Raw genomic sequence first — 25,011 nt, 5'->3', positions numbered from 1 at the left:
GCGTTACACATCTCTCATTTGGTTACCTATAAAGTGTAACTTCGTAATGTAATGTATAACACAATTTAACTTAATTTTGGTAACGGTTGGGCAAGAGGAAATCAATAATACGTAAAAATAATATAGGCTATAGGTATATAATTATTATAAAACTAGGTCTATATTTTTCTTATGCATACTGTCCATTTAAACAGGCACAGTAGGCCTACGAAAAAATATATAAAAGGGGTGATGTCAAACGGCCTTTTTTATTTGACTTATTAACTAGTATTATATAACTTATTTATAAAGTAGTTTCTTATTTTACTGATTATTAATATAATGAAATTATTTCAATAGTATTTTAAGGTAAAATTCTATAATTTGAAATATATATCACATGAAGTCAATTTTATTTTTTTAATAAAATGTCTATTTTCACATCTGACTTACTTCGCGTGCAAATGACTTTATAACTTAATCATGTAATGATAAAACGAGAATGATAAATAGATCGAACCAAGTTGTCCCAGCAAATACAAAACATGTTAAAACGTTTTAAACATTTGGGTTTTGATTTAAGTAAATTAAATGTCGGGTTATATAAAGGTTGTGAAAACGTTTTTTATGAAAACACACTACAATAATATTTCTAAATTGTTTTCAAAGTGTTATTGTAAAAAATATGTTTTGCAAATAGTTTTTGCAAAATATTTTGTCAACACTAAAATAACATTATGTTTTTTCAGTGTTTTGAAAACGTTTTATACCCTTTATAACCCTTTAAGTAACCCGACCTTTAAACGTTTGGAACCTTTTCTAACCTATGCGAATGATGTCGAAAATGTTTTGTGCTTGCTGGGTAGGCCTACATGCCCAAAATGAGATGATCTTTGAGTAATATTAATATCATTAAACATGATAAATAACGGGATCCGCTAATATTTAAGTTAATAATTAAAGGCCTATTCAGTGATAGCCTGCAAAAAATTAACATTGTTTATAAATTGCATAGGAGTGGAGGATAAGTCATTAAAGTTGTCATAGGTAGACCTACAAGTATTTTTGCTATGCAAAACAACGAGAAAAAAACGGCAGCATTTACAAAGTTCAAATTCAATTCAATTTGAAATTACAGATTTATGTAAAATATCTCATTTTGTTTGTTGGCGCATGGCTTAACCACTTTTGGTTTTCGATTTATAAAGAACTTTTGAATCAAGATAATAAAACCGAAGAAAATCACCCCACTGTCATGTTGCAGATGTTTGCGATATCACCTGCATACGCGGACAATATAGCGCGTATGAGCTGCGACAAGTATTTTGCGAGTGACGCGCTATGATATCGGACTGGTATTTTGAACCCAAAAATATGCCATTTCTGCTCAAATTGCAAAAAAAGTAACTCCGTGACCCCTATTTTTTATTAGCTTTAATGAAATATCCCATCAGTGCGCATATTATATCAAAAAATAAGCAAAATTGTTCGGGTAGATTTTTTGTTATAATCGAAAACATGTCTAAAATTTCCATTTTCCCATAGACGCCTGTACACATTTTTCCCCAAAACAGCATTTTTGAAATGGTTATTTCTCGAAAATTAACTCCGTGACCCCTCTTTTTTATTTTAGATATTCGAAGTATATCGATGAAATTTAATTGGTACGAAGTTTAAGAAAAATCGTTCGGCGGGATCTTGTATGGATTATACCCATTAAAACAAGAACTGTCTTTAAACAGATAATGCGGTTGGTATAAAACATAGCGTGTGATATCATGATATCAACTTCAAAATCTAAAAACAAAAGTAAAGAAATAATTTAGGGCGAAATAAATAAACAGCGTACAGCAGGTGCTATCTTGTCAATAATGATAAGAGGAACATAAAAAAAACCAGCAGAGAGCATGCACCCCAGTAAAGAGTTAAATAAAGCAAGGAAAAATCATAATGTGCAGAAGGCCTACTTTTCGGATGATATTCACAGAAATAAAAATAAAGAACTAAAGATCTAAAAACAAAAGTAAAGAAAATGAGGGCGAAATAAATAAACAGCGTACAGCATGTGCTGACTTGTCAATAACGATAAGAGGAGCATGTACCTCAATAAAGAGTTTAAATAAAACAAGGAAAATCATAATGTGCAGAGGCCTACTTTTCGGATGATATTCACTGAAACAGAAAAAAAGAAATAAGTTTAAAGAATTATATATTTTAAGATTAGATAATGAACAATCATACATAAAAATGTGACATGTGTCTGATGATATTTATACACTTCGAGCAAAAAATAAAGAACTACTTAACACGCGACATAAATAAATAGCCATATTTTATGAACGAACTGAATGTTGACATTGCGGACCAGGATTTGAAACAAGAACTGTTTTCAAAAAGAAAACGCGGTTGGTATAAAAACATAGCGTGTGCTATCATGATATAAACTTCAAAATCTAAAAACACAAGTAAAGAAATAATTTAGGGCGAAATAAATAAACAGGGTACAGCAGGTGCTATCTTGTCAATAAATGATAAGAGGAACATGAAAAAAACCAGCAGAGAGCATGCACCCCAGTAAAGAGTTAAATAAAGCAAGGAAAAATCATAATGTGCAGAAGGCCTACTTTTCGGATGATATTCACAGAAACAAAAATAAAGAACTACGTTAGTACGTTTAAAAAATTATATAATTTGAAATTAAATAATGCAAAATCATACATAAAAATGTGACATGTGTCTGATGATAATTATACACTTCGACCAAAAATTAAAAAAATACTTAACACGCGACATAAATAAACAGTCATCTATCAAGAATGACAAGAGGAACATGAAAAAAACACACCTAATATATGAGAGCATGCACCCCAATAAAGAATTGCTTTAAAATAAAACAATGACAAATCATGACATGTGAAATGTATGTTGATACACTTATAAATAATACTCAAGGGTGAAATAAAAAACACCTGATCTACTGATATTTCCACAGTTAAACATACTCAGTGATCACTTGTACTAAAACAAAAATAAAGAAATACTTCACAAATGATAAGAGGAACACATAAAAAATAAATAAGCGAGCATGTCCCAAAAAAATTTAGTAAAAGATAAAATAATGATAAAACGTACAAGAAGGGGCAAAATATTTGTCGCAAAAACTTATTAAATGCTCATTTGCTCTAAGATATTTAATGTTTGCAATTTACTCCTAGTTTATCATTTATTTATTATTTATCTAGGCTTATATATCTTTTATTTATTTATCTATTAATTTATCTATTTATCAATTTATTTCAATATGATTATTATTAAGTGCCTATTTATAATGATATTTAAATCTATCAACATTATGCTTACGTCATCCAGGAGTTATTATCCCACTTGAAATCGCTATATAAACACAAATTAATAAAGCATGAGCTATCTTTTCAAGAATGAAAAGAGGATATAAAAATATAACAGAGCATGTCCTATAAACATGATAAAGAATTATTTAAAATCGTACAAATGTGAAACATGTAATATGACATATACTTAAGGGATCTGGAATGAGCGTGGGAAATGAGAGCACATCAGACATATCGAATTGCATTCGACGATCAATTGAAAATTTTGACCTTTCGTATTGAAGATATGGATTTTATTTCCCAAAAAGACCTATTTTTTTTTGTTTTTTTTGGGAAAAAATCCATATCTTCAATACGAAAGGTCAAAATTTTCAATTGATCGTCGGCCTTTCCTCCCAGCTACATATACTTAAAGAATGTATCATTAAATTTATAAAATTTACTTCGAGGACTGTTATATATCAAAAATATCAATTTTTAATGATTTGTCATAAAATGTGTATTACATTGCGAATTTCAAAAAATCAAAATTATTTGATATCAGGACATTCTTAGTATTCAGAATGCAATTCGATATGTCTGATGTGCTCTAATGTCCCACAATAAATACTGTCCAAACGTTCATACCCCAGCCCTTAACATAAAACAAAATAAAACGGTCATGATAATATGACATTAAGGGCGAACACCACTAATGAAGCGTCTTGGTTGAAATGCACGTGAAAATTAATGTCTTTCTTTGCTCAATTTGAGGCCTTTTTGGCTCTCATAGTTGCCTGATGTACCCCGTTACATTTTATTAAGAAACAAGGTAGTATAGTTTCTCTCCATTGATTTTGCAATGGCGCCTCCAGGAGGGGGGGGCTCAGAGGGCTTTCAGATTTATGCGGTGGGGGGGGCTTAATGGCTAAAATCGCCAAAAACCGCCTGATTTTACATATCCCTCTAGCGTTGGTTGTCAGTAGATTGCAGTCACTCCTCATCAAGTGTTGACAAAGACAACAGTGGTTGTTGAAATGTACACAGTAAGTGCATTTTCTTGGATCAGATACTACGAACTCTGGTTTACTAGTTTACTCTACCGATCCTGATGAATTTGTTCAATCAATAACGATATCTGGGGGACCAATCACAAGCCAGATTCATTTAAAGATGCATTACATCATGACCAATTTTAGTTAGGCCAGAAATTGGCCTAACTCTCCATAGAATCCCGTGTTAAAAATGTTATCCGCAATCCAAAGTCAGTAGTCCACTTGGGAAGCTAACAAACAGAGGGAGTACGGTGACTGAAAAGATTAGATGTGAAAATCCATCAATTGTGCACAAATAATGATCAGAGTTGTAAGCTTAAATGCAATAGCCAGAAGCACAATTGGCAAGTGGAGTACGGAGAAGTCTAGCTACACCCTGGAAGGAAAAAAAAAAAAGTATTTGAAACGAGGAAATGTGCAATATGACTTAATGTAATACATTAGAAAAGGCTTAAAAGGAATTATTAGGCCATGATTCATATTTAATCCTCATTTAGGCCTGTAAATTAGATTGTCTGTGTAAATTTAGCAGGATCCGACTTTTTATGACGACTTTCAAAATGTGTTACATTTCAGAAACACCAAGCTGTTTGTGAGGTGGCGTTAGCTGTATGGGTTATAGGTTGAACTTTTTACAATATTTCTGGAAAAAAATCCTGAAATCCATATATATTAATTTTTACAATGGATGTCGTCATCTGACCTTCTGCTTGCAGAAAGGGGAAGTTTTGAAGAACTGAGTTGTTTTCCCGGCCCCTGTCTGTACAGAAAGTCAGTAGGGGTTATTTACTGGTGTGCACCCTAAAAGGCCCTTGTCATAACCAATGGTGGCGGCATGATTTTTCCCGTGCATGAGGGTTTAGGCCAAATTAAATTATATGTCTAAACTTGAGGTTGCATATGTAAAACATGGTCTTTTTTTAACGCATGTTTGGGGTATTGAAATGATATTTGTTTGGCTTGCACAATCATGATAAAGATCCATGTCATACATAAGAGATTATAGGACATACAATACTTGGTAGGCCTGATGATAATGCGTAAACTTTGTACCTGTTATAAGGGAACTGAAATCAGACTGAAAACACAAACGTCATGGGAGGCTCTGTCTCACCAGTTGCATTTACAAGGCCCTTGTTATAACCAGTGGTGGCGGATTATTTTTTCGGGGGGGGGGGGAGGGTCACACAAGGTTCTGAACAGAAACGCCACATACGGACCAACCCACACTACCGAGAAACGCGAATGCCGAGAACCGCGAAAGCCGAGAACCGCTCTAGTTTGAGATCTAGGACTACGCCCTTGACGTTGATGTAAGCATCTTGTCACAACGGTATTTTCTAATTGCCAAAGAGGGTGCTTTTCACTTGCACATTTTTTTTGAGACAGGCTGTATGTAAGGCGCATCATCATGTTTATTTAGTTGCTCTGAAGATGGCGCTCGCTAGAGTTCCGAAAGCGCAGCCCTCTCAAAAGGACTTCTCTGGGGAAAGATCAAATCTTACTCATGTTCACCGACCTAGAGTACCAAGTAATTTCAAATCGAACGTGTACCTAGATACAGAAATGCATCACTTTCCACTTTAAAAGTAATAGTAAAAAGAATGTAAATAGAGATTTGATCCATGTAAAAAGAAGGTAAAATGGTTAATTATTAAATAATGCAATAAAATGGTTCAAAGTTGAGAGAAAATGCAATGTAAAGTAGTAAAAACAGTCAACGGTAGTCTTGTGAAAAGTCAAAGCCAGTAGTACTGGCTAAATATTGGAAGTAATAAATATCAGATATAAAGTGAGTAATAAAATAGATGAGTCGGTTTTTATCATTAAAACACGTCATAGAGTAGGCGTAAATGAATCGCGTAGAGTACAGAGGTTGGTAGTGCAGGCCATGGAAAGCGTACGTTGTTAAATTTGCACCACATTGCTGTATATGATACAGCCAGGACACAGCTCATGCAAGATCTCGGGATCTCGAGATCTTATCCCGGGATAATTTTCTTATCTCGGGATAATTTTCTTATCTCGAGATATTTTTATTATTTCGGGATAATTTCAAAAAATAAATTAATTAATTAATAAATAAATAAATAAATAAATAAATAAATAAATAAATAAATAAATAAATAAATAAATAAATAAATAAATAAATAAATAAATAAATAAATAAATAAATAAATAAATAAATAAATAAATAAATAAATAAATAAATAAATAACATGTCACTTCAGGGGCTCCGTACGAAACAAACAAAACAAAAACAAATACTCCCCAAAAAACAACCCACAAAACAAAACAACAACAACAACAGCAACAACAAAAACAACAAAAACACATGAGAAATCAATTATTTAAATTGTTCAAGAGTGCGGGGAGAAGGAGCATGGCGACTGCATCTAGTCTCATTATATCCAGCATTTGATGGTTTGATATTATCATGATTAATAGCAAATACTATTTTGTAGCATCTATTTTATGATTAGGTATAGTGATCATTATATACCATATACTATGAAAAGACCAAAATGGATGGATCTGAAATGGCTTGGTAGTGCCGAAAATTGATTATTGATTTATTCCAAATCTTTATGTGAAAAATGCTTGGCTCAAATTAATGATTTATTTGGTTGGAATTCCAAAATCTTCAACATCCTTTTTTACCTCTTGCATCCCCAACTGTTGATTGAATAAGTTAAGATATTTTTTTTCTACTCAATATGAAATAAGAATAACAAATGGTTGGATTTGGGAAAGCTAACATTGATTTCGGTTGAATGGTTGGATCTGGAATGACTCAAACTGTTGATTTGGGTTGGAATTCCAAAACTTCCCACACCCTTGCCGCACTATTTCAGATGAAAAACGGTTGGATCTGGAATGCCCAAAACTGACGATATTGGTGGGAATCCGAAATTATCCACATGGGGTGTGTGGATTTTAGATGGAATAGCAAAATAGAGACACCCGTGATAGGTGGTTGTGATATCACGTGTCTTGGAATGCTATATAGAGAGCCCCTTCTCAACAGGATGTGTTGTGCGTTAGAATGTAAGGATGTTCCTCAACCTTAGTATTCAGAGCCAAAGTTATAGAACACTGCAGGAATCATGAACAACCCTCTTACATTAGTATAAGAAATGAATTTAGTGAGGAGTGAATAAATCTAGGGTATATGCATATCAAAATAGCCCATTGGTGTTCTGGGTATATATACGAAAGAACTGATGGAGAACTATTGCTAAATGTAAATAGACCTTTATGATTATCTTGAACCATTTACCTTCATTTCTGGTTCAAACGAAAGCAAGTTATACAATCAATTTAGAAAATTGAAAACGATGTTTGAAGACCACCAAACAGTGTTGTAACGAGTAGCATGTCATTAAATAAATCGGCTATCGAATCACATCTGTTCAAGTCAAGTTTAATGTTACGCTTATGTGAATTGAGACACTGATTGGTCGAGCCATGTCAGGTCAAATCAGACACAAAGCGTAAAAGTGAGCTAATTAAAAGTTGCGATATTATTGCTTCTAGAACAGCAAACAAAATAATAATTTAGTATGAACTGACAGATAAATTATGTAAAATAATCTAGTTAATATCCAAAAAGTGCGAAAAACTAGTATTAGGCGACAGGTCTATTAAAAGATCTCTATCTTTGCTCTTTTACGGCCCGCTGATAAAAAGCAAACAAAAGAGATTAGCGGGCCCGTAAAAAAGAAAAAAAAAGAAACATTGTATTAACCCGACGATTCCACAGTCTTTAATCCATAAATTGACGTACTTTCTAATAGTTCTCTCGAATTATGTTGTGATATGCCCTGAGTAATTTTGATTATTTATATTTGTTTACAACATAAAGCTATTGTGACCGGCTCCAACAAGACCCGGAACAAATCGCCAGCCATGTTTTTGAGTTATAGGCCGTTAAAGATGACATTCCATAACAGATGGAATCAATACTCGACCATCGGTTGACCGCCGGTTCCGCCTGGTTCCGTCCGGTTACCATTGTTTAGAACAATAGCAACCGGACGGAACCGCCGGTCAACCGCCGGTCGAGTTTTGATTTCGTCCCTAAAAATCATATTTTGGAATTCTTAAGGCCGACATATACGAGGCAATTTTCCAAGCAATTGCCTGTTGCACACACCTTGCAAAAAGATTGCTCCGTGTATTTTGGATTTGCAAGGAATTAATCCCCCAAGCATCAGGCAAATTAATCCCCCGAGCAACAGGCAAACAAGTAGAGACATGCTCTACTTCAGCCAATCAGCTGAATGAACACCGGCTGGTCACTGCATTCATTTGGGAATGTGTAGGGACCAGCTTGATTCACCATCCACAACATCATAAATGTGTGCACATGCTACATTATAATACACTTGTAGGCCTATGTTGTTGGTGGTGGTGGTGTTTAGCCCTTTTGATCTTAGTTTTCCTTAGCCTTTTCTTTATACAGGAGAGGATGGCAATCTTTTGCTTTCAAGACAATATATGAGCCATTTGGATATGATTACGAAAATCATTAGCCACTACTTATGTTTTAAGTATATCCCGAAACCTATGAGCACGCTCAAGGAATTGCAAGGCCACCCATTGCTTCGTGTATTTTGATCAATTGCTTAGCTTCATGGTCAGTGAGCACATTATCTCACCCACTAAGTAATGGGCCTTGCAATTGAAATTTCCTCGTGTATGCCCACCTTTAATGTCATGGTACTTGACCTTGGGGCTGAGTGGACTTTCAAATCATTGAAAGTACTTATTAAAAACATTACTCGTTGAGCCTGTTTATAGTGAGCCAGATTATCCGGTATTTAGGGTATAAGTACACCTTATACGGTATTGGTCGCCACTATAAACAGACCAATAGCGCTATTTGCCGCACATATTATACGGAACTGATATCCTTCGATATCGATGGATATTGCAGTATATTCATTCCGTATACGGCCACTATAAACAGACAGGGATTAACAATACCGTTATTCAAGGAAGTGGAGCAGGGTAATATAACTCTGCGAGCTCAAATTTGTCACTGCAATAACACATCACCTAAAAATATTGTACGGTACTGTAGCAATAATGTTTTAAAAAATGGCCGGTATCGTTTCGACGGCAAACTATTTGAAACTGGCTCCATATTTGATCCTGTGCCATATACTGAGGTACCCAAAAAGGTGGCTTTGTTACATTTTGATGTGCAGTTTGGATTTCAAAACACTGTCTCTCGAGTATTCCTTCACTTAGAAGATTCAATTAGGTCTTAAATTGAGGCTAATTTATTCTATATTACTCATGTTTTTATCCTGTTTAAAAATATTGTTCAATTATTTTCTTATGACGTTTGGCATGAAATGTGCCAAGGGTGGCTGAGGATTAGGGGAGGAGGATTAGGGGAGGGATTCATATTGTAAATTTGATTTAAAACCCCTTTAAAAATTTGAATCTATTAAAAAATGTCTAAATGAACTCCCAGACATCTAAACCAAGTAAATAAATACAGAAGTTCATTTAAAAGACCAATACTTGCTCAGAATGATTGTAAATGTGGAAAAAAGAGTTGGGGTTACATCCTCCCTACTTTGTGATTGTTTTTGCCCGCACTCTCTCATTTTTTAACCGATTTCCATAAAAAAGGTGTCAAAATGCTCAGAAGGATAAACCACTTCAAATGAGATGTGTAGGTAAAATGTTTGAACCATTTCATTTTTTTACTATGTAACACAAAGGTACCCCACACACCGTCATCATCCCTATATCTTCGTGTTAAAAATTGCCGTGATAGTACGATGAATCCTCACGTTTTTCAACAACTACGCATGGTGAATTTGTTCGAGATAGCCCGTGCGACTCAGGCTATACATACAATTTGAGATTTTGAGAGCCGGCCACACTGTTTCTATTCTATGTTTTACGATTTTCGCATGATCAATATATGGCTGGCCGTAACCGCCACAACGTGTATGGCAAGCCAAGGGGGCCAAAAGCGTGGAACAGCTACGCGTAGCTTCTTTCTCGTTACGAGCAGCTGTTTGACCAATCAAAATAGTCAAATTTAATCACGTGGTTGGGTCGTTAGCTGCGCGTAGTATAGTTATAGGTATCCTCTTTCACAATTATTATCTTGTAATTAATTTACGGAATTAGCATAGATAACGAACGGGTAAAGGAGGCCAAATCACAGCACGTGTCAAGAGAACATGTTGCTAATGCCTGGCTAAAATGACACAAAGCATATTTATTTAGTGTTTCCAAGTTTACACCGTGTTTAATAGCAAGTAACTTTATACTCGGGCTGTATTAGCGGTGCAGGGATATGAAGGTCAAACAACAACTACTACTGATGTAAAGCGCTGTGTAAAGATATTGCAGGGAAAGCGATATCACATGCCACTGTGTAAATATGGAGAGAGTAAAATGGGTCATCATTTTTTTCGGAACGGGGGGGGGGGTGGTTCCTAAATTTACAAAAAGTCGGCGTCAATAAATTGCGGCCCTCACTATTTCGGCATCAAAATGTTATGACCCCCGACTCCCGCCACCGATACACCTTACCCCCTAGACAGGCTAAAATTGTATTGAAATCAGTCTTTTGAATACAATAAACACACTATCTGTAGTCATCTTGTGACTCCTACATTTTGTCATTATCAATTTATGACCCCCTCCCCTTATTTTTCTTTCCAAAAAGTATGACCCCCTATATTTGGGATCCCCTTCCGAAGAAAATGATAGCCCTAAATATAGAACAATCATTATTCTGTTCAGATATTACTTTAATAGCACCTATACCATTTTTGCTGATATACTACAGATATTTTCATTTACAAAAATTAACAACATAATATTTGTGAGAGAGGATGTTTACATCAGCTCCACGTGTTTAAAACCGCGAATCTGATTGGTTAATAAGCTGCACGTAACGAGAAAGAAGCTGCGCGTAGCTAGTCCCACGTTCTGAGCCGCTTAGCTTGCCATAAACGTGGAGCTGCTACGCGTAGCTTACGTTTCGCTTCGCGGAGCTAAATTGACCAATCATGTTAGATCTTTTCATTACGCGGAGCCAGTGGATGCATCCTCGTTCCAGAGAGAAAACTCTTGCCAAAATTAATGTTTACTATGGGGATTTTAAATGAATCGATTGTAAATAAACCACGACCAGTTGTACAGGATCAATACCATTGTTTGATTAGTGTATAGTCAATATTACCTTGCATGCATGTGTCATGTGTGTGGCGTGTTTGTTTGTTTGTTTGTTTGTTTGTCTACTGTGTCAGGCCAGGATCACTGACACCCACGGTACTGATACTCTCATACTATCACAGTGATCATATTGTTGAATGTTGTTGACTTTAAAATAATCATGATGCAGTCATGTCTACAGTAGAACTCACCACGACCTTTGAAGGACTTAAACCCTATTAAAAGCTATTAAACCAAGATAACACTCAATGAAAACAGCTCAACTATGTTACATCAGATCTTCTCTGGTTAAATACACACTGCACTTGTGTCTGTTTGACCTGTGCAATGAGCAATGAGCTGGTATTATAGTTTCAGTTGGGTGAACGATTATAAAGCGAACGCAAGGTAACAATACTGTGGGCTTTTGTTTACGAAATGAGACAATAGTCTGCTTATTGTTAACCAGCGTTCTTGAAAATGAGAAGCTTAATGACTTAACACGGTTTAGAAATAATTTCTTCATATTTTTTGGTGTTATCTGTCGTTTACATATCCTTCCTAAAACACTAAAGTACCAATATTTCCAAATTACCTAAATTAGCTAAAAATTTAGGACATGTTACAAAACTATATTTTCTAGAATTTCAGAGAATAATTTAAATATTGGCCGGTTATTTTTTACACAGTGACGTCAACTAGGTAATGGCCTATACTTCTAACATACACTATTTGTAGAGGTCACGCGTCAATGGTGAGCGCACTGAGTATTGTGTATAGGAAAACGGACAGTAACTACAGTATGTATGGCCTACTACTAGTATATAAAGTAAATCCGAACTGGTTTGCAGTTTGCTGAAGGTCGAATTCCGCAGGGACACCGCGCAAGTTATACAAATTAGCTCCCGGCGATACACTGCAGATCGCAGAACTGTGTGCATAGTTTACCACCACTCTGCCTAGCTATATAGTTATGTACAATACTGTATGAGTTTCTTATGAGTGCATGTCCATCTTAATAATAAGTCAGTTCGTACTTTTCATAAACTACTTTTTGAATCATAACTTTCGTGACCGAGGATATCTTGCAACTACGTGACGCTCGTCTGGCAAATTCTTAATGAATAAATTCGCTTCACGTAATGAGTAAGTCGTACTTAATTAGTCAGTTTTACCTCCGAGTAATGAAAAACTCTAACATGATCATGATTGGTCAATTTGGCTCCACGGAGCAAAAAGTCAGCTACGCGTAGCAGCTCCACGTTGTGGCGGTTGCGGCCTACCATATCAGTATCCCATATGATATTTCTATTGCAAGAAAATTTTATTTGTTGTCAGGTTTTATCTTAAATACACTAACTGGAAATTAAATACACTAATTAGTGAGGACCGGTATTTTGCTGTGGATATGTTTAACTGCAATTTGCGGGTAAAAAATTTGAAATCCTGAGTAAAAATTTTGATCATATTCAACTCTTTGAGAAAAAATTTATATAAAAGAATGCATGTAAAATCCAGCTGCAATACAATGTACATTATTGACACACTATCACTCTCTTTATCTACGGCAATAATAGAATATCGATTTCAATCGAATTGAATACGATGCTCAGTTTTGAGTTTGTAGTTGACTACTAAGCGACCTAAGCGATCGATTGCTAGCCAATCAGATAGAACTCCTTTTCTTGCGTTCGGTGAAATACCAGTCGCCCGTCGCTCACCAACGGAGTATTAAATTTATATTTATCGTATAGGAAGTCGACACTGTGCCCCAGGTTGTGACACAGGACCATTTGTGTCTCCCGCATTGCATTGCGGTGACCTCGAACACGCTGAGTTCAATCACCTCGGATTCAGAATAGCGCTATTGATTGCCACTATAAACAGCCGAGATAACGGATAAGTCACATTCTACCCTAATCCCATATCCGTTTAAGGATACCGTATAAATACCGTACACCACTATAAACACGCTCGTTGACCTACGATAAAACGCCCAATAAAGACTTAGTCACCGGACCGCGCCGGCCAGTTAAAGTACATGCCCTATCACACCACTCCACGCCATACATAAATTCTACCAGTCACATTTCCCAAATATGAAATTAAAATTAAAGTAAAATTTAAATTTACTTCTTTTAAAGTTTGGCAGAGGCGGGGTTCGAACTCACGGCGCAAGGCTTAGCACTCTATGAGCCTAGCGCCTTAGACCACTCGGCCACTTGTCTTGTTGTTATTCATTTGAAACTTATTTAAAAAATATATAATCGCAACTTCAACATAGGCCTACCACGTGACAAGCAAAGACAGAAAACGTATTATATTTTGGAATTTTATCTGCTTAAATCATTAATGTGTATTATAAAAGAGCTACAATTATTTATATTGTTGAATTCTCAAGCGCATCATTTCGAATTTGGTTTGGAAGATACATTCTCCTAAAGCCCGATACTGACTCCACCTGTACATTTTAATTTCATCGCGGGATGCTGAGATGTTTGAAAAGCATCGCAGCATCGCAAACCGCTGCAAAGTGGAGTCAGGATCGGGCTTAATTCGAACCACCAGCATCCATGGTTCGATGTAGAGAGTCTTTCCTATTCAGAGGAAATATTGCAATTACACACCTTATTGCCTTTTAACAATAACCAATGACACTAGCACGTAATTCCAGTCAAGCGCCAATCTTTAATCCTATTGTTGAAGAGGATAATAAGCTTATAGGCCTACTTATGTATAGCATTCGTAAAAAAGCTTAAGTCTTTGTTTGCTTTGGTTAAATCCTGTTCAAGTGGTGGGTTAACCAACAATTAACAATGAGAGGACATTCCTGAACCTCGTTCAGTTGGCGATGATTTGAAGATATTTGAAATGGGTATTTGAGCAATTTGAAATTTTTACCCCCGTAATCCTATGGGGTCATTTTGAACCCACCCCATCCCAAATTGCCAAAACCTATGAGTTTAAATCATACATAATGATCAGTACGTCAATCATGAGTGAACACCGGTTGGTCACTGCATTTATTTGGGAATGGGTAGGCACTGCAGCTTGATTCACCATCCACAACATGATAATGTGTGCACATGCTACATTATATACACTTGTAGGCCTATGTTGTTGTTGGTGTATAAGTAATGAGCCTTGCAATTGAAATGCCCCAAGCTTTTAATCCGATATGCAGATTATCTATTTGTTTTCATGAATTGGAAGACATTCTTTGATGTATTACTGAGCTCAATGATCTGAAATTACTGGAGTGTGAGGTCAGCATAGTATTTTATTAACAGAAAGTATAGAGGCCCTGCATGAAATTATCGATTGGCTCCAAACAAAGGATTTGAGCCGGTGTCCTTCACCGTAGTTATGGCGGAGTGCAGTCCATTCAATCAAATGTTGTCATCAACCTATTTGATTGCAATCATGCTTTGTTGAATGCATTTGAGTAGTCCGCCATATTTACGGGATGATATGTCACATGCAAGGCCTCTATTCTCCAAATTTATTTCCTAATGTATGTGAGAATGATACAATAATGACATGATGAACATAATCATTGATGCATCAGTTTTAAAATAGACTAGGCGGTTACCATATTTGGCGGTTCTCGCCTGGGCGCGATTACTAGGCTGATGGTGACATGCCCATATGACAGTTTTTACTAATTTGACCTCAGATGACCCCTGGCGACCCCAAAATGACCTTCCAAAATTTGGCTCTAAATGTTAACTGTACCCACCAAGTTTCATGCCCATACGACAGTTTTAGTAATTTGACCTCAGATGACCCCTGGGTGACCTTGGATGACCCCAAAATGATCTAAACTTATAACTCTAAATGTTGACTGTACCCACCAAGTTTCATGCCCATATATGAGTTTTTACTAATTTGACCTCAGATGACCCGTGTGACCTTGGATGACCCCAAAATGACCTTCAAAAAATGTTGTTTTAAATGTTGACTGTACCTACCAAGTTTCATGCCCATACGACACTTGACCTCAGATGACCCCTGGGAGCGGACCCCGGTGTCAGATGACTTTAAAACGAACATAAACATCTTCTTGACAGGACAGAACTACACCCACCCACCGAGTTTGAGCCCTGTACGACCTAGTTTCATGCCCATATGACAGTTTTGAGTCATTTTACCTCAAATGACCCCTGGGAGGGGGCCCCAGGGTCGGATGACTTAACGAACATGAACATCTTCTTGCCAGGACAGAACTACACCCACCCACCGAGTTTGAGTCCCGTAGGACCTAGTTTCATGCCCATATGACAGTTTTTAGTCATTTGACCTCAAATGACCCCTTGGAGGGGGCCCCGTGGTCGGATGACTTAACGAACATAAACTTCTTCTTGCCAGGACAGAACTACACCCACCCACCGAGTTTGAGCCCCGTACGACCTACGACGGCCTCACATTAGCAGTCACAGACAAAACCTAAATCTACAGAATATATCCATTACTCGTCTCGAAAGAGCTCAAAATAAATAACTTTTTTCTTGATGTCCTTTAACATGTTTCCATAGTTAACCATCGTTAGCCATGGATATCTATGCTGTAGAACTGACCGGTGACTAAGTCCGATTTATTGGGACGTCTATCGACCATCAACGAGTAATGAGATGTTTATTTAATCAATAATTGACAGTTGAACTATAATAATCCCTATTCAATCCTGTGTAAAGCAGGAAACTAATTAGCCCATTACTAAGAATAGCATTTCGAAAAAATATCAAGGTATCATTTCCAAATTATCCTGGTACTGCTGTCAGTGTGGGCTGCCAAATTTTGCTTCCTCTATAATTATTTGACACTGAAATATAAGATTTTCCGACATCAGCTCGGCTTCGTCAAATATTAGTTATTCATCTAGATCTAGATCCCAAAAAATCCAGCCTGAAGGTGATTGTGATTAACTTTTAAAGCTTATAAAAAAAAACTGCTCAATTAGCAGTTGGCGTGGAACTTGAAAATCCTGACATTAGTATCTGCACTGAAACATGGATTGACGAATCAATACCTAACAGTGAATTCCTGCCAAAATATTATAGTGCCATCAGGAAGGACAGGAAGGTAGATCCTAGAAAAGGCCATGCCTATGGAGGTGTTATGATAACCTACAAATATAACATAATTGCCACGCATAGACCCGATCTTGACACGGATTGTGAGATTGTGTGTTACAAGTTGAAGTTACAGGTGGCAAACCACTTGCCATTGGTGCGTTTTACCGCCCTCCTAGCTCTGATTCTGAATATAAATAGATTCTTTGAACAAAATTGAAACCAATATAAAATACAAAAAACAAACAAACACAGTTGTATCTGGATCGCCGGAGACTTTGTGAGAGACAAAGAAATTAGTGAGGACCTCACTAAGAGAGATATTTCCAACGAAACATCGGAGAGCTTGTGGAGTGACTTCAAACAGGGAGTTCAAACAGCCGTTGACCAGAATGTACATCTAAAATGGTTTCAGGCAGCAACCCCGCTCCATGGATCAACCAAAGCCTGAAGAGACGTCATAGGCAAAAGCAGCGCGCCTTCAACACCATAAAAAGAACTCAGGATCCTGAAGATGAGAAAAAATACAAGGATCTTAGACGCGAAATTACAAGGGAAACCAGGAATAGGAAAAGGAGCTACATCCGGAATACTACCCTGGAATCGCCCAAACAATTTTATAGCTACATTAAATCGCTCAGAAATGACACTACAGGTATCCAAGCTCTGAAAAATGAATCCAACCAACTTATATTGTTTCACCTCTGTCTTTACAGTGGAAAAAGAAGATGACATTCCTACACCTGCACCCCTCGGGCGAGACATATCACCTATCGTGGACATAGAGATATGTAATGAAGGTGTCCGGAAGTTACTACAAGAGCTTAATCCTAATATTAAAGCCGCTGGACCAGGCGGCATCACACCATGGGTCCTGAAAACAGCAGCGGATGTGTTAGCTCCAGCACTGACAACAATCTTCAGAGTCACTTTGGACACCGGCATTCTGAACAAGGATTGGTTACAGGCATGTGTCAGCCCTATCCACAAAAAGGGAGACACGACTTTACCACTCAATTACAGGTCAGTCAGCCTCACTTCAATCTGTTCGAAAGTGATGGAATACATCATTCACTCTAATGTTATGGATCACCTTGACAAATATAACTTACTCAAGGAAGAGCAACACGGTTCCAGGAAAGGATACTCCTCGTGAGTCGCAGTTAATAAATACTATGCAAGACCTCACCTCAACAGCAAGTATTCAAACAGATTTGATAGTAATGGATCTGCTTGCCAAAATATTCAACTATGGCATTAGAGGTCAAATTTATGAATGAGTGAAATCATTCCTCACAAATCGCCAGCAAAGAGTCAGGATCAATTGGGCGTATTCAGATTGGGCTACTGTGATCTCCAGTGTTTCTCAAGGGACTGTGACAGGCCCTCTCTGGTTTTTGATTTTTATAAACGATCTCCCAGATAACATCTGTTCTAGCATCCGACTATTTGCTGACGATTGTGTATTGTATCATCCCATGAAGAACTCATTTGAAATAAATAAGTTAACAGAGTGGCAAGATCACTGGCAAATGAGCATTAACAGCAAAAATGTTATTTGATGCGTATATCTCAGGCCAGATCCCCTCACCAGTTCACGTACACATTAAATAATACACAGCTTCAGGAAACATCACACCATTGTTATCTAGGTGTTGCATCTCAAATGATTTAGAATGGAGTGAACACATATGTCGTATTTCAGCTAAAGCAAATCGTACACTTGGATTCGTACGCAGGAATCTCAAATCATGTAGTATGGAAATCAAAACCATAGCTTATAAAACCCTCGTTAGGCCATCTCTCGAATAAAGCGCTTCTGTCTGGAATCCATTCACTCAAAATCTTATAGACAAGCTGGAATCTGTACAGAGGGGGACTTTAATATTCATCATGAACGATTACAGTCGTTTTTCGAATATGATGTCCAAGTTGGGTATCAAACCATTATTACAACGTAGAAAAATTGCAAGACTCACTAACTTTCACAAGGCAAGGGGGTGGGGGGGGGGTCTCCTGGCGGTCCCGGTGCAAAAACTGCTGCACCCGGTTCATCGTCATTCTCGCCATTCCAACAAAAATGGTTTCATCACTATTAATGCCAACAAAAACTGTTATCTCCATTCATATCTGCCACAAACAGTCCGTGATCATGGTAATTGGAATCAACTACAAGAGCAACTAACAGATATTCAAGATTCAAACAACTTCAAGGAAAAAGTAACCAGCCACTACCTCCTGTAAAGCATCAATCGCAAGCACACCCACCAAACCTACTCGTGTGGCTCCAACTTGGATTTTTTCAACTGGAGCGTTGAGTAGTAACCTACAAGACAAGACAAGACAAGATAATACAAAAGTCGAACATATTGGGTACATAATTAACAATATAATGACAAGCAAAGACAGAAAACGTACCATATTTTATAATGTTATCTGTTTAAACACATGAATGTGTATTATAGCGCAAAATTGTTGTTAAATTACGTGTTCTACATGCTATGCTATTTATGTTGCACAATACACGTGTTCGTATTGCCCGCAAGGTTACCGGAAGTTGTATTACGAACTACATTCGAACTCCATTTTGCAGTTTGCACCAAACATCGTATAGAACCCCTGAGTTTATTTTTCGAAATTAAAAGGTCAGATTACCATGACAACGAAACGGTAATCTTTTGTGGGGTTCTATGTACATTTTTCATAAAATTTTACCGGCTTTTTAGTCTTCATTTTCACTAAATTAAAAAAGAAGGCGTATACAAAGTTTAAATAAATACTCTACCTTCTATACTAAATCAATAATTGTGAATTAAGTGGGTATTAAAATCGGTATAATAAATGTACAGTTAATATTCATTTATTCCTTCTAATCTAACATTACAGTTTGTACACAAAAAATATTTATTTTAAAAACCCAACACTCGGCTTTTTCTGGAGAGGTCACAGAACTACCGTGACCAGTGCAATAATCAGCAAAGTTGTTTTTTACGCATTTTAAAAAACACTTGGGCAAAGGCATATGCTGCTGTTTGAGGACTTCACGAAAGCAGGGGAGAGCTTAATGGGTACTCAATGTAATTTTTTCGCCCTTCTATCGGGCATATTTCTCCCTGGAAGCAGGAAAGCATGCAGTAAAAAGTCAGTCGAGGAATCAAGAACTTCATGTTATCTAGCGTAAACCGGGGTATACCAAATTTAGGCTAATACATTAGCCGACAAATTGTCCTCTTCAATGTTCTAATTTGACCAATTTAGCTTGAATTTGGAAATTTTTCCTTGCTTCGCGAGCAAAAGTCGCTACTTAAATATTTCGCGCATTTGTCCCATTCAATGTTCATACTTGATTTGAATTGGGGAATTGGGGAATTTTTCTGCTGAAGTAATTGATCTGAAGCAAGACGCTACTTTCAAATTGCACATTTTTGGGCTCTACACGTGCATTTGTCCCCTTCAATGTTCATAGTTTGATTATTTTAGCTTGAAATTTTCAAATCACGGTCTTTTAAACTTAATATTATATGTGGCAGCTAAACACGCTACTTTCGCTCCGCTTCAACATGTGTTCAAGGATGTTACACAAACCTCCATTCCCCCAAGCCCAATATCACAAAGAAATTTACAACACTGCACTCATAGAAATGACTTGTTTGCCGTGTTGGCGCAATTCAAAAGGAGTAAGTTTGGACAACTCAAAAATAGTGTAAAAGTTGCCAAAACAAAATTCCTTTTAGTTATCCGAACTTAAAAAATGCTGAAAAAGCTCAAAAAGTTCCGTCAACTAATCAACTTTGTTGGCATTACTTAAAAAGTTGATGTAAGTCGTTGCGTCAACTTTTTAAGTAATGCCAACTTCTGAATTCAAGTTCAGGGAACTTATTTGAGTTATTGTAACTCAACATGTAAGTTGATGTAACTCGTTCATATTAAGTTACTGGTACTTATTGTTTTGAGTTATTCTAATTTGGTACTTTGTTACTTAATTCACGTATTTGGATCATTTTCTGCACAATTAGCAGTATTCAAATACTTATTTTTGTAATCGGTGCAAAATTTTGTATACTATAGCACACCCCTAGAAAATTATGCTAACCTAGGCTAGTTTCATTTTCTGAGTTGTAACAACTCAATAAAGTAAGTGCAAATGAGTGCGACTAACATAATGATATCGAGTCAGCGTTACTCAAAATTGTACGCGTTGGCATTACTCGGAAAGTTGACTTACATCAACTTACTGAGTAAGTTAAATGTTTTTTATTTTGATAAAATTATGTTTGGCCACTTTTTTAAAAATTGATTTTGACTGAATATTTTCAAAGTATGTTTGTGAGTCATGTTCCGGCCGGACTTTGTCCTTAAACTGCTGGAGAACAGTGCGGTAAGATCGGGTGCTGTTTTTCTGGTAGGGCTAGTTTAGTTCCAAGGTCTCTTGCCATGAACATCAAGCTCCATCTTTGTTTTCTTGAGTATTCTAAGGGGACAAGGACGTAGTGATTCTCTTCATATTGGAGAAGCCTATCTCAATGGCTCCGTATTTTCATCGTGGGCCAAAGAGCGAAAGAGGAAGATTTACTTCCCAACGGTCAATAGGCTGGTGTTGAACATGTCATCATTGGTCAACCTTCCAACACTGGCCAACATGTTCCAGATCAGAGGCGAACTACTGCATATTGGTAGATCTCGGCTGCTGTATGTCCAGAAATAAGCTGAAACAGGGCTGATCAGCCGTAAAGCTGCTGGGACTGGACTAAAATAATTCCCTGCAACTCAATGATTACGAAAACTACAAGCAAATCTCCAAAAATTCCGAGGGTAGATGAGCGGCAGTCTACTATTGACTCCATGACGGACCAGCGGGAACTCGGCACACCATCACGAACTGTTGGCCCTGATTATTGTCGCCTGTCTACCTTCAAACCTCTTGTAATATCTACTTATAATGTCCGTACAAGGGAAAATCCATCAGCTATTCATGGGCTGTGCTGATGCAGGTATTGACATTGCCGGAATTCAAGAACATCGTCTCATTACACCAAGCCCAACTGATGAACTTTGGTCAGACTATAGGAACTGGGTTATAGTATACAGTTCTGCTACCAAGCAAAGGCATGGAGGAGTGGGTCTGGTCTTGTCCAAGCATGTTCACAGATGTCTTAAGAGTGTTGAAGCTGTTTCCGAGAGGATACTATTTGTAACATTCCATGGTAACCCTCCGCTTAGCATCACTGTTGTACATGCACCCACTGAGTGCTCAACATCTTCTGACAAGGAGGATTTCTATTCATCTCTATCTGACCACTTGGATGGTATAAAAAGGCATGACATCCATCTCATCCTTGGTGATTTTAATGCCAGAATTGGAACAGATAGTCATCTTGGGTGATTGGTCCATACTGCTACCTAGATTCAACCAATGACAATGGTGAGCGTCTGGTCAACATTTGCCAGGAGTACAACCTCAGACCGGCCCAAATGAGATTCCCCCAACCCAGGAATCGTCTTTGGACTTGGACCCATCCAGCTGGATCAACCCATGCACAGTTAGACCACATGCTAATAAACAGCAAGTGGGTAAATTCTCTCCGCAACTGTCGAGCATACAATTCATTTGAAGTGGACTCCGATCATCGTATTGTGAGCGTCCGTCTAGCTGCCAGTTTGCGAACAAGCAAAGGAAAACCTTGCAAGAGACCAAAATTCAATTGGAAGAAGTTGCAATATCCTGATACAAAAGAGGAATTTCAGCTGGAACTAATAAACAGATTCCAGATCTTGAGCATGGATGATGCCACACCCATCTCTGATAGGTATGAGACCTTTGAGACAGCAGTTCGTGAAGTTGCTGAGGAAGTTCCATTTCAAAGTCTCGTCAATCTAGAGAAAGATGGAGAACTTGAACACCAGCCTTAACAACTCCTATAAATCTGATGAGCTTGCTACACTCAATAAGCAAATGGAAGACCTGAAGCTGGCCGATGCACAGCAGCTTCAGAACTTCCTGCTCCAGCTGTTGAAGATCTTCCTATTATCACTGAGCCCCCAACTCGGGAAGAAGTAGCTGAAGCAATAGCAGCCATGAAGACCAACAAGGCAGCAGCATTGGACTGTGCTATAACTGCTGAAGCACTTCAGGGAGGAGGGGATAGCATGATTGATACGATTCTCAAATTCTGTATGGAAGTATTCTCAACGCTGACACCGCCACGTCAGTGGGTCACAAATGTCATCATTCCTCTACCAAAGAAAGGCGACCTCTCTCTCATGACAAACTACCGTCGTATTTCACTTATGTCCATTGCCGCAAAATTGTACAACAAGATCCTTCTGAACAGAATACGACCTCACATTGATCCTTTACTGAGAAGCAACCAGGCTAGCTTTAGATCAGGTCGAAGCTGTGCTCAGCAAATACACATTTTGAGGAGGATCATGGAAGGCTTCAAGGAGTACCAACTTCCCTTGACAGTCACTTTTGTGGACTTCAAAAAAGCCTTTGACTCCTTCAACAGGTCCGTCATGTTCTCAGTGCTGCGGTATTATGGAATACCAAAGGTTGTGGTCAATGCCATCCAGGTGCTCTACAAGGACTCCAATAGTGCCGTTATGGTTGATGGAAGTATCTCAGAGCCTTTCCAAGGAACAACTGGAGTGCTTCAGGGTGATGTGTTGGCACCATTCCTGTTCATTATCCTGGTAGACTACCTCCTGAAGAAATCAACTTCTGGAATTGACGCTGGAATTGTTACCTACCCACGTCGGTCAAGCAGATATCCTGCTAAGATGCTGAATGACCTGGATTTTGCTGATGATATTGCCCTGTTTAGCCCGGGCCCAGTCACAGCTTACTAGGACTGCAACAGCAGCAGCAGATCTAGACATTGTCATCAGCGCACCTAAGACAGAATATATGACTGCAAACTGTAACGCCCAGCCAGCACTTGAAGTCTATGATAGTACCATCAACCATGTCACAGACTTCAAGTACTTGGGTTCCAAGATAGGCTCTAGTGTCGGAGACCAAAAAAGAAGAAAAGCACTAGCCTGGGCCGCTTTCTGGAAACTGGAACGCCCATCCCTGCCAATCGGAACAAAAATCAAGCTGTTTGAAACAACTAGTGTCACTATCCTTCTGTACGAGTGCGAGTCATCTTGCTACAGAGTCATGTTAAACATCAAGCGTGTGGATCGGATCCCAAATGAAACCATGTACAATCTTACCAACACCACTCCACTGGTTGCCAGAGTCAAGATTCATCAACTCAAATTTCCCGGCCATATACTGCGTCTTGAAGATGACGAGCCTGTGAAAGAATATGCCCTTTAAATTCCACCACATGGGAAGAGGAAACCGGGACGGCCGCGGACACTGTACTTACAGTATGTTCGACTGATGACTGATGATGATGATGATGTTTGCAAAAATCATTATTTTTTTGCAGATTTGTCAAATTCTCGGTGATATTTTAGCCTCCAGATAAAAACAATCCCGACCGACCCTACTTTTAAAGAAAAAAAATTGTATCCAAATGGTTTCATTTCAGCCCCGGGAGTGGCACTTCAATATGAAATGGATATAAGTGTAGGGCTGGGCAATAAGGGGCATCCGGTGAGAGCAAAATATAAAAATATTTGGTCTTTGCAAGGGTAAGAGCATGATTTTGGACCGTTTGGATCTAAATTAGGGGGCATTAGGTGAGAATATGACTTTTTTTAATGGGGTCTTTGGGTGAGAGCCAAAAGAAGCATTGAAAATTGAATTTCTAGTTCTAAATGGCTTCAAATGGCTTTTGTTATTTCAAAAGAATTAACAAAATCAGTGATAGACGACTCGTTGCTGTTCAGATGGAAATATATATAAGGGTCTAGGTCTTTGGGTGACAGATCTATAGGAAATATATGGGGTCTTTGGGTGACAGAGCATGTGCTGGTATTGGGGTCTTTGGGTGACAGCGATGGTGAAAAAGGGGGTCTTAACAGCCTTGCTGTGGGAGTAGTACCCCGGGATTTCAGCATATCACATCAAAACTCCTATTGGGCGCCCATTCCTTTTTTAAAGGAATGTTTATTTTGCTAATCATAGTTTTAATGTATTATCGTTTGGCTTGTTCAATACAAAGGTACCAGATGATGTTTAGGCGTGTCGGAATAGTTAGCTGTTGTAATTTGGTCAAATCTTGGTATCCTGTGAATAGTAATGACCTCTGCTGGGGTTATTTTGAAGGGGACTTGACGAAGAATTCAAATATCACAGTTACACTTTTGTAGGCCTTGTTAAGAGTGTCGAGAAACGAAACATATGCATGAAACGACACATATCTCAAAAACATTGAAAGTGCATGCTTTCCTTTCAAATCTTCAACGTAAAAGTTTTCATTAATTCCCTAA

Source organism: Amphiura filiformis, chromosome 20 (genome assembly GCF_039555335.1).
Source record: "Amphiura filiformis chromosome 20, Afil_fr2py, whole genome shotgun sequence".
Classification (NCBI taxonomy): Eukaryota; Metazoa; Echinodermata; class Ophiuroidea; order Amphilepidida; family Amphiuridae; genus Amphiura; species Amphiura filiformis.
This window is presented reverse-complemented; position numbering follows the sequence as displayed.